At 40.7% G+C, this 11,473-nt stretch overlaps 1 protein-coding gene across 7 annotated transcripts in view; it reads right to left on the bottom strand.

The window, feature by feature from the left end:
- RANBP3L (RAN binding protein 3 like) overlaps window positions 1-11,473 on the bottom strand; it is a 291,046-nt gene that overhangs the window by 233,399 nt on the left and 46,174 nt on the right. The window lies entirely within an intron of this gene.

Raw genomic sequence — 11,473 nt, 5'->3', positions numbered from 1 at the left:
GGCCTCTTAGGAGAGAGTAAATGATTTGGGGGAAAGATGAATGGGCCCTTAGAAGAATAGAAGGGAAGGTAGGACAGTTTGTGACTAACTCTGTCTGGGGGTGGCATTGACTTATGCAACTCACTTTACCTCCCTAGGACTCTATTTCTCCATCTGTAAAATGAGATTACACTCTAGTTTTCCAGCTTTAAGGTTGTATTGAAAAGGAAACCACAGGCCCAAAATGGTGTCACTTAGGTTAAGACCCCAAGTCAGTAAACCAAGACTTCATACCTAACCTAACTCCAGTTTCAACCTCCTAGGAATGTTAACTTTAACCAATCAGCATGGAATTTCCCGGTGAATATTAGAAAATTTACTAATAGACCCCTTTGACTCCCCTTATGAGGGCAACCTTGCCAAAGCAATGCATTCCTTGTTAATACACTCGTTCCTTCTCTTCGTGATGTCCTCTCTCTGCCTCTAAAGACCTTTCTTTTGCTTAGTTCAATGGAGCTCCCTCTACTTGCTAGATGGGATGCTGCCTAATTCATGAACCATTTAATAAAGCCAACTAGAGCCTCAGATTTACTTGATTGAATTTTGGTTTTTAACAGATTTGGTGGCAGCAATGGGATCCAAAGTGAACTTTTGCCAGCACTCAGGGACAATAAGAAACAAACATAATGCCTTGCAAACCCTTCTGAGTTCACTTTTGCACCATCTCTGCAGGCTGTCAGTGACTCTTGGTTTGAGCTCTGCTCTTTTTGCATTCAAGCTACCAACCTAATTGGCTTCCCAGGCCAGGGTTAATCGGTCAATGTAGACTGACAGGAGGCTCTCACGGAGCACCTGTCCCTAGCCCTTGGTTCAGTCCACAGCCCCACACTGGAATCCCTCCCCCAGTTCCCAGCTGTATTCCGCATTTCCTGGCATTTGCTGCTTTCGTCCTTTCCCCATTTCCAATCCACAGTCTCTGTTTATGGAGTCTGCTGACTTCGTCTATGCTGGGAATTGCTGGGGGTGCACACGGCCTTCTCTTGGCCTGTCCACAATGACATCTTTTGGTTACTGCTGGTGTGTGAGGATACACATGTTTGTCTTGACTTGTTTTGTGTAAATAAAGCCTTAGCTAATGGGATCCTTAAATTCTAAAGAAACCTTCCGGAACACCTGCTTATCTCATGTCTAAAAACCGATGCAGGGAGCTGTGACTATCTATAAAAATGGTAAAATTTTCCTAAAAACAAGCTAAAATTACAATGACCATTATGGGAAATATTCCAATTAGATAAAATCATTCATTTAAGAATTGCACTTGAAAGAAAGGGTTCCCAAATTAAACTGAATGGGATACCTATTTTAATTGGCAAGCAAGCGCCTCCAAAAGGTTTCAAGATTCCAAAATAGTTGCATTGAAAGATTCATTGCAAAAGACTAATGAAAAATTAAAGACATGGGAGGAACACAAAAGACTGTAAGAGTGACATAACACCTACTGCTCCCCTCTTTCCTCCTCTGAGTACTTATTCTAATCTAAATTATTTTTCCACTCTGAAGAGACTACACAACCGTAAACAAAATTCCTCCAAGTCAATGGCCTTACAGACAACCCCATATCTACCTTCATAGGAGGGGCTCCCAGATGGGCACCCTTGCTTTTCACATGCTAATAGTTCAGATAATATATGTCTTCTTTGTAACTCCTTTGTAAAGGAGTTCATGATTTCTTTGGAGTCTTCCAGGACAATAGATAACATCTAAGGAATGACCAGGCAGAGGCATCTTGTACCCTTTCCCAAGACCACTGACACCAAGACCCCTGGCTCCAGGGCGTAAGTGATGTGTGAAGGACACCTGAGCACTTGTTCTTTTTTCACCAGTTCCTTGATGCCTGAGAGGATACATATATATACCAGACCACCATCCTCAATAAACCCCCAAACCCCAAGCAAAAACAAGACTCTCTCTCCTTCCCTTTGTGAGTCTCCCAGATGCTCCGTCTGCTATGCTCTATCACTTACACTATTCAGTAAAACCTGCTTCACTTCCTCTCTGCCTGAGTTTGATTTCTATCCCTCTCAAAACCAAGGACCCTTTTGACTGGTCCTGCAGAACCCCTCTGGGTCCTCAGACCCAGCCAGCCTGCATCACTTTCTCTCCCAGAGACAGCCACACTTTCTTGCTTGTCTCATTTTGCATAACTGGCCTTGGCTTTCTGCCTGCCAGGGACAACCCTGGTTGTTGGTTCTCTCTTTTGGCTGTCTTTGGGAGTGACTCTGGATTTGGGGAAGGTAATATCCTCTGCACCCTCTTTGGGGACCTGTCTTACACCCAAAGGGGTGGAGGGAGGTTATTCGAGACTGCCAAAAATATTTAAAATTAAAACTATGTCCCCAGAGGGAAAGAAACAAATTGAGGATGATGCAGTAGGATAGGTAGATCAACCTTTGATGTCATTTAAGTTACAACCCAATTCTTGGAGGAAATGAGAGCAACTATCCTTATCTTACAAATCTTTTGTAAAACAAAAATCAGTTCTAGTGGCAATTCAAAATCCATCTATTTCTTGCCAATCCCCAAACTTCCCTAGTTCCTCTCAAAAGGTTAGTAAATTATTGGCCTTAGGAAACCTCCTTACAGAAACTTATACTCTCTCATTGTTCCTTAAAGCTAAACCTCTTATCATGTCTTTGAAATGTAAACACAGCCCACAATCACCTGAGACCAAAAGAAAAAAGGGAAAGAGGCCTTTTTCAAATAGAAACTGCTAAAGGGGCACTTGTTCCCAAACTTGAGCACAGTTCCCTTAAGAATCTTCTCCACAAATATTAGTAACTGTAAGATTTTTGCATCTGTGTGTTTGTGTATATGTTATAAATGTGAGTTACTGCTCTACCTCTGGAGGGTATTGCTAAAATTAATTTGTGAAAGAGCTCTCTATTTAGTGGGTTTAAAGACAAGCATTTGTAAGGACCGGGCAATTTAAAGTACTTGACCCCTGAAACAAATAGTACATTATATGTTAATTTAAAAAAAAAAAAAGTACTTGAAAAGGGGTGCCTGGGTGGCTCAGTAGGTTGAGCATCTGCCTTAGGCTCAGGTCATGACCTCAGGGTCCTGGGATCAAGAACCCGGTTGGGCTCCCTGCTCAGTGGGGAGTCTGCTTCTTCCTCTGCCCTTACCCCCCACTTGCAGGAGCGTGCCTTGTTCTCGCACCCTCTCTCTCTCTCTCTCTCTCTCTCCTCTCTCTTGCAAGTAAATAAAATCTTTAAGAAAATAAAATCCTCAAAAAGATAGAAACTAACCCAAATTTTTTTCAAGCTCATGTGATCTGGGAAAATATTCGATATAAAAGCTAGTTTAAGGTTTATGGTTTAATTAAAACAGACATGTCTTTAGGGTTATCAGTATTAAATATAAAACTTTTATTCTACCTGAATTTCCTAACCAAATAAGTTCATGTGAACTCTTATAAGATTTACCACCGAAAAAATAATAGCTTGCAATAAGTTGTCCAATGTTTAATGAAGTTTTGTAGGTAATCTAAACATAATTACTGAAAACAAGTGAATTAAATAAAAGCAAGATAAGTTTATAAATGAACTTTTCAGCAATGTCTACTTAAGTAACTTTCCCAAATCTTTTTGGGTAACCTAAGACCTTAAAGTTTTACTGAATAAGGTTAAATGATAGGTTAAATTCTTTAAATACCTAGACGATTTCCAAATAAGATAAAAATACTAAAACATTAATTAGTGCATTTAGGTTTATCTACTTTTGGCTTCTTATTACAAAGAAACTAAAAGATATTTCGATGTGCTATGCTACACTGGAAAACTGAAAAAAGCATATTCTTCTAAAAATTATGAAATATATTCATAAATTTGCAAATCTAAAGAATACTGGTGTAAAGTTCACAATGGCTTACTGAAAAGCGTTCACTGGAAATTAAAGGTCTGAGAGTTACAACTTCTAATTAATATAATTAAGACTACTGGAAATAATAAGGGAAATAATTTTATATGCCAGGAAAGTAGGATGTATGTTTTGGTAAGGAAAAGCATGAAAAGAGAAAACATTTTTGTTGAGGAAAAAGAAAGTAACTTTGTCTTAAAGTAAGACTGGTTATTTAAAAAGAGAAAACTTAAGGGGCGCTTGGCTGGCTCAGTCAGTGGAACATGGGACTCATGATCTCTGGGTTGTAAGTTTGAGCCCCACATGGGGCGTAGAAATTACTTATAAATAAAAATTTTAAAAACAAATAAAATAAAATAAAAAAAGGAAAACTTAAGACAAAATCTAACTTTAAAAAGAAAGTTATAGGTTTGTGGAAAAAAAAGTCCTTGAAAACTTTTAATACGTGATCCACCTGACTTCTGCACAAGGTAGCAACAACAGATTCTATAAAGATTGTGACTCATGCAGATGAAGTCCATTCTGCTTCTGCAAAACATGGCCCCACATTGCCAGACTATTGCTCTCTTCATGTCCTTATAACATGGCAATAGTCTGCTCCTAAGTCAGGAAAATTAAGGTGGTAAACTGGCTGTAAGTTAAATGAAAAGTCAGGGCTATGAGAAAACCAGGACAGCCGCTTTGTTCTTCCTAGTTCCCTGACAAACCCCATTTTTTGGTTTTTGCATTCCTTACCCACCACACTACAGTTCAGATGACTCAAATTATAAGTAGACATTAGTGGGGAAAATTCTATAAAATTGCTAAAACCGTCTACCAGCAATGTCTAATTTGTCAGGTCCATCATCCTGGAAAAACTGTTTTGGTCTCCAGAGGCCTCAGACCTTCTCCCTCTGGACCCTTTGAACACCTGAACACCTACCGCTGAACTTCATTCTTATATCTGCCACTTCGGATGTGTTAATCGATATGTTCTTGTTACTGTGTGTGTATTTTCTGGATGGGTTGAAGCCTTTCCTGTTGCTCTCACAGTGGGAAAAAGAAAAAAGGAAAAAAAGAAAAGAAAACTGTTAAAAAATGTGTTTCCCAGGGACACCTGAGATGCTCAACTGACTGAGCCACCCAGGTCATGATCTCGGGGTCCTGGGATCAAGCTCTGAGTCAGGCTCCATGAGTCAGGGAGTCTGCTTGAGGATTCTTTCTCCCTCTGTCCCTCCCCCTGCTCACACTCTTTCTCTCTCAAATAAATAAATCTTTTTTTTAAAAAAAAATGCATTTCCCACTTGGGATATATCTTCTGTAATCTCCAGTGACCAAGGCACCCACTTCACTGAGTAAACCATACAAGTCTTAACGAAATCTTGTGAACTGCTTGATCCCTTGTTGTCTCATGCTACTCTCAGTCTCTAATGCCTTCTGCTCAAGCCTGTGATCAGAAGGTGAAACAAGTCTTCCTGGGTTCCAATTCAAAGGATTCTGTTGATCAACAGTTTAGAGCCTGGTGATTTAGGTATTTCAGAAACGTCATCAGAGAAAACCAGCTCTCAAGCCCCATTGAAAAGGAACTTACCAAGTTCTGCCGACCACTGACACTGCTACGGAGCTAGAAGGTATCAAGCCCTGGCTTCACATCACATAGCTAAAGAAGGCTCCACATAGCACCTGATCCTATGCAGAGACCTCTGAATCAAACTGATGAGGAAGAGAAGTAGCTGAAATTGAGGCAGACTATTTCTGCCCAAGGCGACAGATCAAGATTTCATAGTTTAACTGAACATGAAACCCTTTCTCTTTCTTCTCCTTTTCTTTACTCTGGCATTGGCCTAGAAAGATAATGCCTCATCTTCATCTCCCAAGCCATTGCTAAGGGTGTGTGGGGGAGTAACCTCTGGAATTTAGAACATTTTATTTCAGCCCAGGGGGAAAAAAATCTAACTGTGCCCCTAACTTTTCACAAGCAAAATAACACATCTCATTGGTTGACTCCTCTGAATTCACATCGTCAGGTTAAAAAGGATGTTCCAGGAAGCCTTCATGATTCAGGATTTATTCCTTTTGGCAGGTCCCTAACTTCCCTGGCTAGGGGTAAATGTAAATAAGGCTGTGATCAAGAACCTCTCCTTAATTCTTAAAGTTATTACAGAACCTGCTGCTAAAGGAATAGTTGCACAACAGGAATAGCCTCTCTGGCCAAAGTTGTTCTTGATGATAAACAGCTCTTCGTTATCTGTGAGCTGAGCGAGGAGGTGTTGTGCTGTGGCCAAAACCACCTGCTGTACCTGGATTAACGCCGGTCGAGAAAGTCAAACTCAATTCCATAAAAGTGCAAAACAAGTCATTTGGCTTAAAAAGGTGACTCTTATGTGATTTTGTTTGGTTTGGGTGTTGGGAACCACGGTTTCAAAGTGTACTCCAAACATGGAGAGTTCTCTTCCTTATAGTCATTATAAATAATCTCCATGGCAAAAGCTTTAAATACATGTTCCCAGCTGCTAACCACCAAGCAAATGACAACTGGAACATCAGAAAAGGAACACAGATGGGCGCCTGAGTGGCTCAGTCGTTAAGCGTCTGCCTTCGGCTCAGGTCATGATCCCAGGGTCCTGGGATCGAGTCCCACACTGGGCTCCCAGCTCGGCAGGAAGCCTGCTTCTCCCTCTCCCACTCCCCCTGCTTGTGTTCCTGCTCTCGCTATCTCTCTGTCAAATAAATGAATAAAATCTTTAAAAAAAAAAAAGAAAAGGAACACAGAGGATGACCAACTTAAAGAATGTGAACCTAAAGTCGTAACCTATGAATATTACAGAGGTAAAGCAAAAACCTCATGACTTGTGAATGCCATGCAAAGGATCAGCGAAGGCTTCCAGAACCACAGAGTGCTAGCTGAGAGTGGAGCCAAAGTCTTAAATTTTGATCACATCTCTGAGTTAAGCTAAGGGTCAGATCAAAAGGAAGGAACTGTTCTAAAAAAAAAAAAAAAAAAAAAAGAGGGAATTGTTAAAAAGAAAACCTCACACCCAAAATGATGTCACTTAGCTTAAGGCCCACAAGTCAGTAAACCAAGACTTAATACCTAACTCATCTCCAGTTTCAATACCCTAGGAATGTAACCTTTAACCAGTCAGCATGGAATTTCCTGGTCAATACTAGACAATGTACTGATAGACCCCTTCCATTCCCCGTAGGAGGGCAACCTTGCCTAAACACTGCATTCCTTGCTAAGAAATTTCTTTCTTCTTTTTGTTATGCCCCCTCTCTGCCTTTAAAAACCTTTCTTTCATTTAGCTCCCCTCTACTGGCTAGATGGGATGCTGCCCTGGTGCGTGAATCACTTAATAAAACCAATTAGATTGTCAGATTTACTTGGTTGAATTTTATTTTTTTAACAGATTTATAAGCAGCGTTAATAAAATCCACTTTTTGTTGCTCTCTGGAACCCTGAGCTCATAGGCAACCAGTCATAATGCCCCAGAAAGTAAGAGTTGCACATGAAGGAGAGCCATTCTACTTTGATTTGTTTTGCTGCATTTTACTTTTTGTGTGGTATACCTGACACATACAGAAAAATGAAACAATTGATCAGAGCTACAAGGAGCCAAAATTGTAAGGGCAGAAATTATTTCACAAGAAAAACGTTTCCCTGGCCCTGTGCCTAAAAACCTCCTTTCTGCATACAGTGATCAGGCCACCTTTGAGTTTTTAGACTCTTAGTAGAAAGACACAAAATTCCTATTTTGAATGTTTCATGTAGAACTCAGTAGTTGGCTCTACACTGATTATCTTGAAGTTCATAGTTATTGTTTCAGTTTATCTGGTCTGAATTTCTTGTAATAACATTCAACCAAATATCCTACAGCAAAATGTCATTTGTCCATCATCATGGAGTTCTTTCTATTGGTCAATGTTTTTCATTCCACACCATGGAACCAACTCCAGCTTCTTTGAGCTGGAGATAAATGTCTTTCTTTCAGGATATCAGTGTGGGAGGGGTTTTTCACCTGTGACCTTGTAATCAGGGACATAATCCAAATTACAGTACCTGCTGCTGCTACCTGGGTAAACTGAGTCACTAGAGCATCAGATGACCTTTCCCTTCTTTTCTATGTTTTCCCAGTTTTATTGAGATGTAATTGACATATAACATTATCTCTAAGTTTAAGGTGTGTAACATAATGATTCAATACATGTGTATGCAGTAAAATGATTATCACAATAAGCTTAGTTAAAATCTATCACCTCACATGGTTCCAATTTTTTCTCTTGTGAGGGGAACTTTTAAGATGTACTTTCTCAGCCATGTTCAAATAAACAATACAGCATTATTAACTATAGTCAGCATGCCATACCTTACATCCCCAGAATTAATTAATCTTACGACTGGAAGTTTGTACCTTTTGACCGCCTTTGCTCCGTTCTCTTACCCCCAACTCCCCACCTCTGACAACCATCAATCTGTTCTCAGTATCTCTGAGTCCGGTTTTTTGCAGATTCCACATGTAAGTGAATCTAGTATTTGTCTTTGTCTGGCTTATTTCACTCAGCATCAGAGCTACAAGGAGCCAAAATTGTAAGGGCAGAAATTATTTCACAAGAAAAACGTTTCCCTGGCCCTGTGCCTGAAAACCCTCAGGGTCCATCCATGTTGTCACAAATGGCAGAATATCCTGGGATTTTTTTTTATGGCTGAAAAATATTTCATTGCATACATATACCACATTTTCTTTATCTAGTCATCTTTCAGTAGACACTTAGGTTGTTTCCATGTCTTCACTATTGTAAATAATGCTGCAGTGAACATGGGGGTGCAGATATCTTTTCAGAATAGTGATTTTGTTTCCTTCAGATATATACCCAGAAGTAGGATTGCTGGATCACATGGTAGTTCTATTTTTAATTTTTTTTAGGAACCTCCATCCCATTTTCCATAGTGGCTATACCAACTTACACTCCCACCAACATACATGCTTGATGATGAGGGCTATTCTTCTGAACAGATTACACTGAGATGTGAAGGAAGAAGAGAGATTGGAAGTAGTGACAGGCAGGAGGCAGGAAGGAGGCATGTGTAGCAGATGGCTCTGATGTGAGAATCCCACCCTTGGCCCACCTCTGATTTCACCTGTAGCTGCAGACAGCTCTGAAGGGCTCAGACTCGCCTTGCCCTGGTGGTACCCCTCCTCATGCCTACTACATAGTCTTCCTGCATTTGAGTCTTTCTGCATTCTGCCCAGGGCCTTTGTAGGACAGGCTAGTGCAGTCTGTGGGAGCAGGACTTTCATGCCCCCAAGGGCAACCTTCAGCCAATTTAGCACAAGGTACAGTGGGGTGGATGAATGCTCCAGCTTCCCCATCTTCAGGTAGCCAGTCTGGAGGAGCAATGATATTGATAGGTTACTGCTATAGGTAACTGAGGCTTAATATTTTGGGACCTCCTGAGAAATCCTGTTGAATGCACTTCAGAATTGTCCCACTGAAGGACAAGAAGAATAGGGCATTAAGGGTATCCACTGCCCCCTCACGGTAGCAGGTGAACTCTGGTGGGTCAAAGGGATATAGGAAATGCTATTAGCAGCATCTGCCATAGTCACTCTTAGTAGTTCCCAGATCTGCTCATGCCCCCTACCCAATTCTACTCTCTTAATGATGCTTAAGGGTAAAAGCTAGAGTCCCTGCTGCTACAGCTAAGACAGTTAATGGGGAAACCTGAAGTCCCTTTGGCCTCAGCTAGACCCAAAGCAACTTATTTTATTTTCTCCTTCTCCTTGCATCCATTCTAGTTGGATCTCACACTCAGTCAGAACTTTTGCCATCTTAGGTTGCTTTTCCTTGAGACAAATGCAGATCTTTGAGATGTTTGAATCCCTGATATCCTTGACCTTGTCCAATCCTTAGTTGCTGAAACTGCCCTTCCTTCAGGCACAGAATGTTCAGAGGCTCCTTGATAGATCTACTGATTTCAGGTCACGCCCACTGTTACAACAAAAACATTAGAGTCTCATGATTGTCAGTATTGACTACCACCACCAGTATACTAACTCTTTTTTTAGCCTTATATAGTCTATTGATGTGAGAGCAACAGTCATGACTTTAGATTCAGTGGAACCCTAATTGTGTCCCCTGGTAGAAGCGTTACCTCCTTGGAAACCAGGACCTTTAACTCTGTAGACCCTAAAGTTGTAGGAATAGGAAATAAAAACTCCCTAATTGGGACAGTGATGGAGAGAGTGAGGGCAGTCGGTTCAACTTCCACCCCTCGGTTCCACCCTTGTATTTTAGCTACCAAAGACAAAGCACCACATGATAGTCTACTGGGAACAAAGCACCACGTAACATACTTTGACCCTTAAAAGTATTATTCTCCAAGCTGGAGCCTTGTCTGTGTCTTTTAAGAGGACATTCCAACTTTTTATCATGCTGGCAGCTTCTAGGAGATGTAATATATGGTAGGACAAATGGATTCCATGGTCATTGCCCACTGTCACACTTTCTTATGGTAAAGTAAATGTTTGATCCAAGGCAACATTAGGCAGGATCTTACATCAGTAATCCAGAAATTCTATTTTCAGTTAGGTGCTAGCCAAGACATTGTGGACAGAGATGGCAAACTTATCAATCTCAAGTAGAAAGAATTACTTTCCCCCTATGGTAGAAGGGGTCCAGTGGAATCAACTTGCCACCAATGAGCTGGTTAGTATCCTTGAATGGTACTGTCAGATCAAGTGCTCAACAATATTTCCTATGCTAACATGTTGGACATTGAGCAATGGCAATTACTAGATCAGCCTAAGTGAGAGAGAGCACAACAACAGTTGGACCCATACAGAGTATCTATCCAGGACACAACTGCCACACTTTTCATGGGCCCACTGTGTAAGCAGCATGGTGGCTGAGGACAGACTGGCTGATCTCTAACGGCTGAGTTATCGTGTCCACTTGTTCAGTGTATTTTCTGTGGTGGATACTCTCCGATGACCATTTATCCACTGACTCCTATCCCCTATCAGTTAAAAGTTTCCCCCAGAAGCAAAATTCCACCCACACTTCTGAAGTGTGCTTGTATACAATCAAGCAAACTCCCATATTATCAAAGAAGGCCTTCGGCAGTAAAGAGAAATGCAGGTGCTTGAGAAGGGAAGCTGTCAGCGTGCCAGGAACTGTCTGCAGCTACAGGTATACTCAGGTGAGCAAAGGTGATATGGGGTGGGGTATTACAAGCATCTGCTATAAAGAGAATATGTGTCAAGTCTCATGCTATAATATAGAAAATAGAGGTTTGGACAAAAGCTTCCCAGGCATAAGCAAGATTAAAAGAAATTAAATAGAAGCTGTATAGAGATACAACAAAAAGAAGATAAAGGAATATATGCAAAAGACAAGTGAATTACTAAAAGTGGAATAGAACTCAAGAAACAGAAGCAGATTCTCTTAGAGTGTGTACTATAGAAGAATTTAACAAGAATATCACTTCAGTAAAATAAGAGTACAAAGACAAGATGCTATAACAACATGGCATGGAAAAGGGGATGCAGAATGATAAAAGCATATTAAAAGTACCCCAAAACCCTCCCATTTATAT

The sequence above is a fragment of the Mirounga angustirostris genome, unplaced genomic scaffold (assembly GCF_029215605.1).
Source record: "Mirounga angustirostris isolate CCGP_5_RB_7025 unplaced genomic scaffold, mMirAng1.0.hap1 SCAF_7, whole genome shotgun sequence".
NCBI lineage: Eukaryota > Metazoa > Chordata > Mammalia > Carnivora > Phocidae > Mirounga > Mirounga angustirostris.
This window is presented reverse-complemented; position numbering and strand designations above follow the sequence as displayed.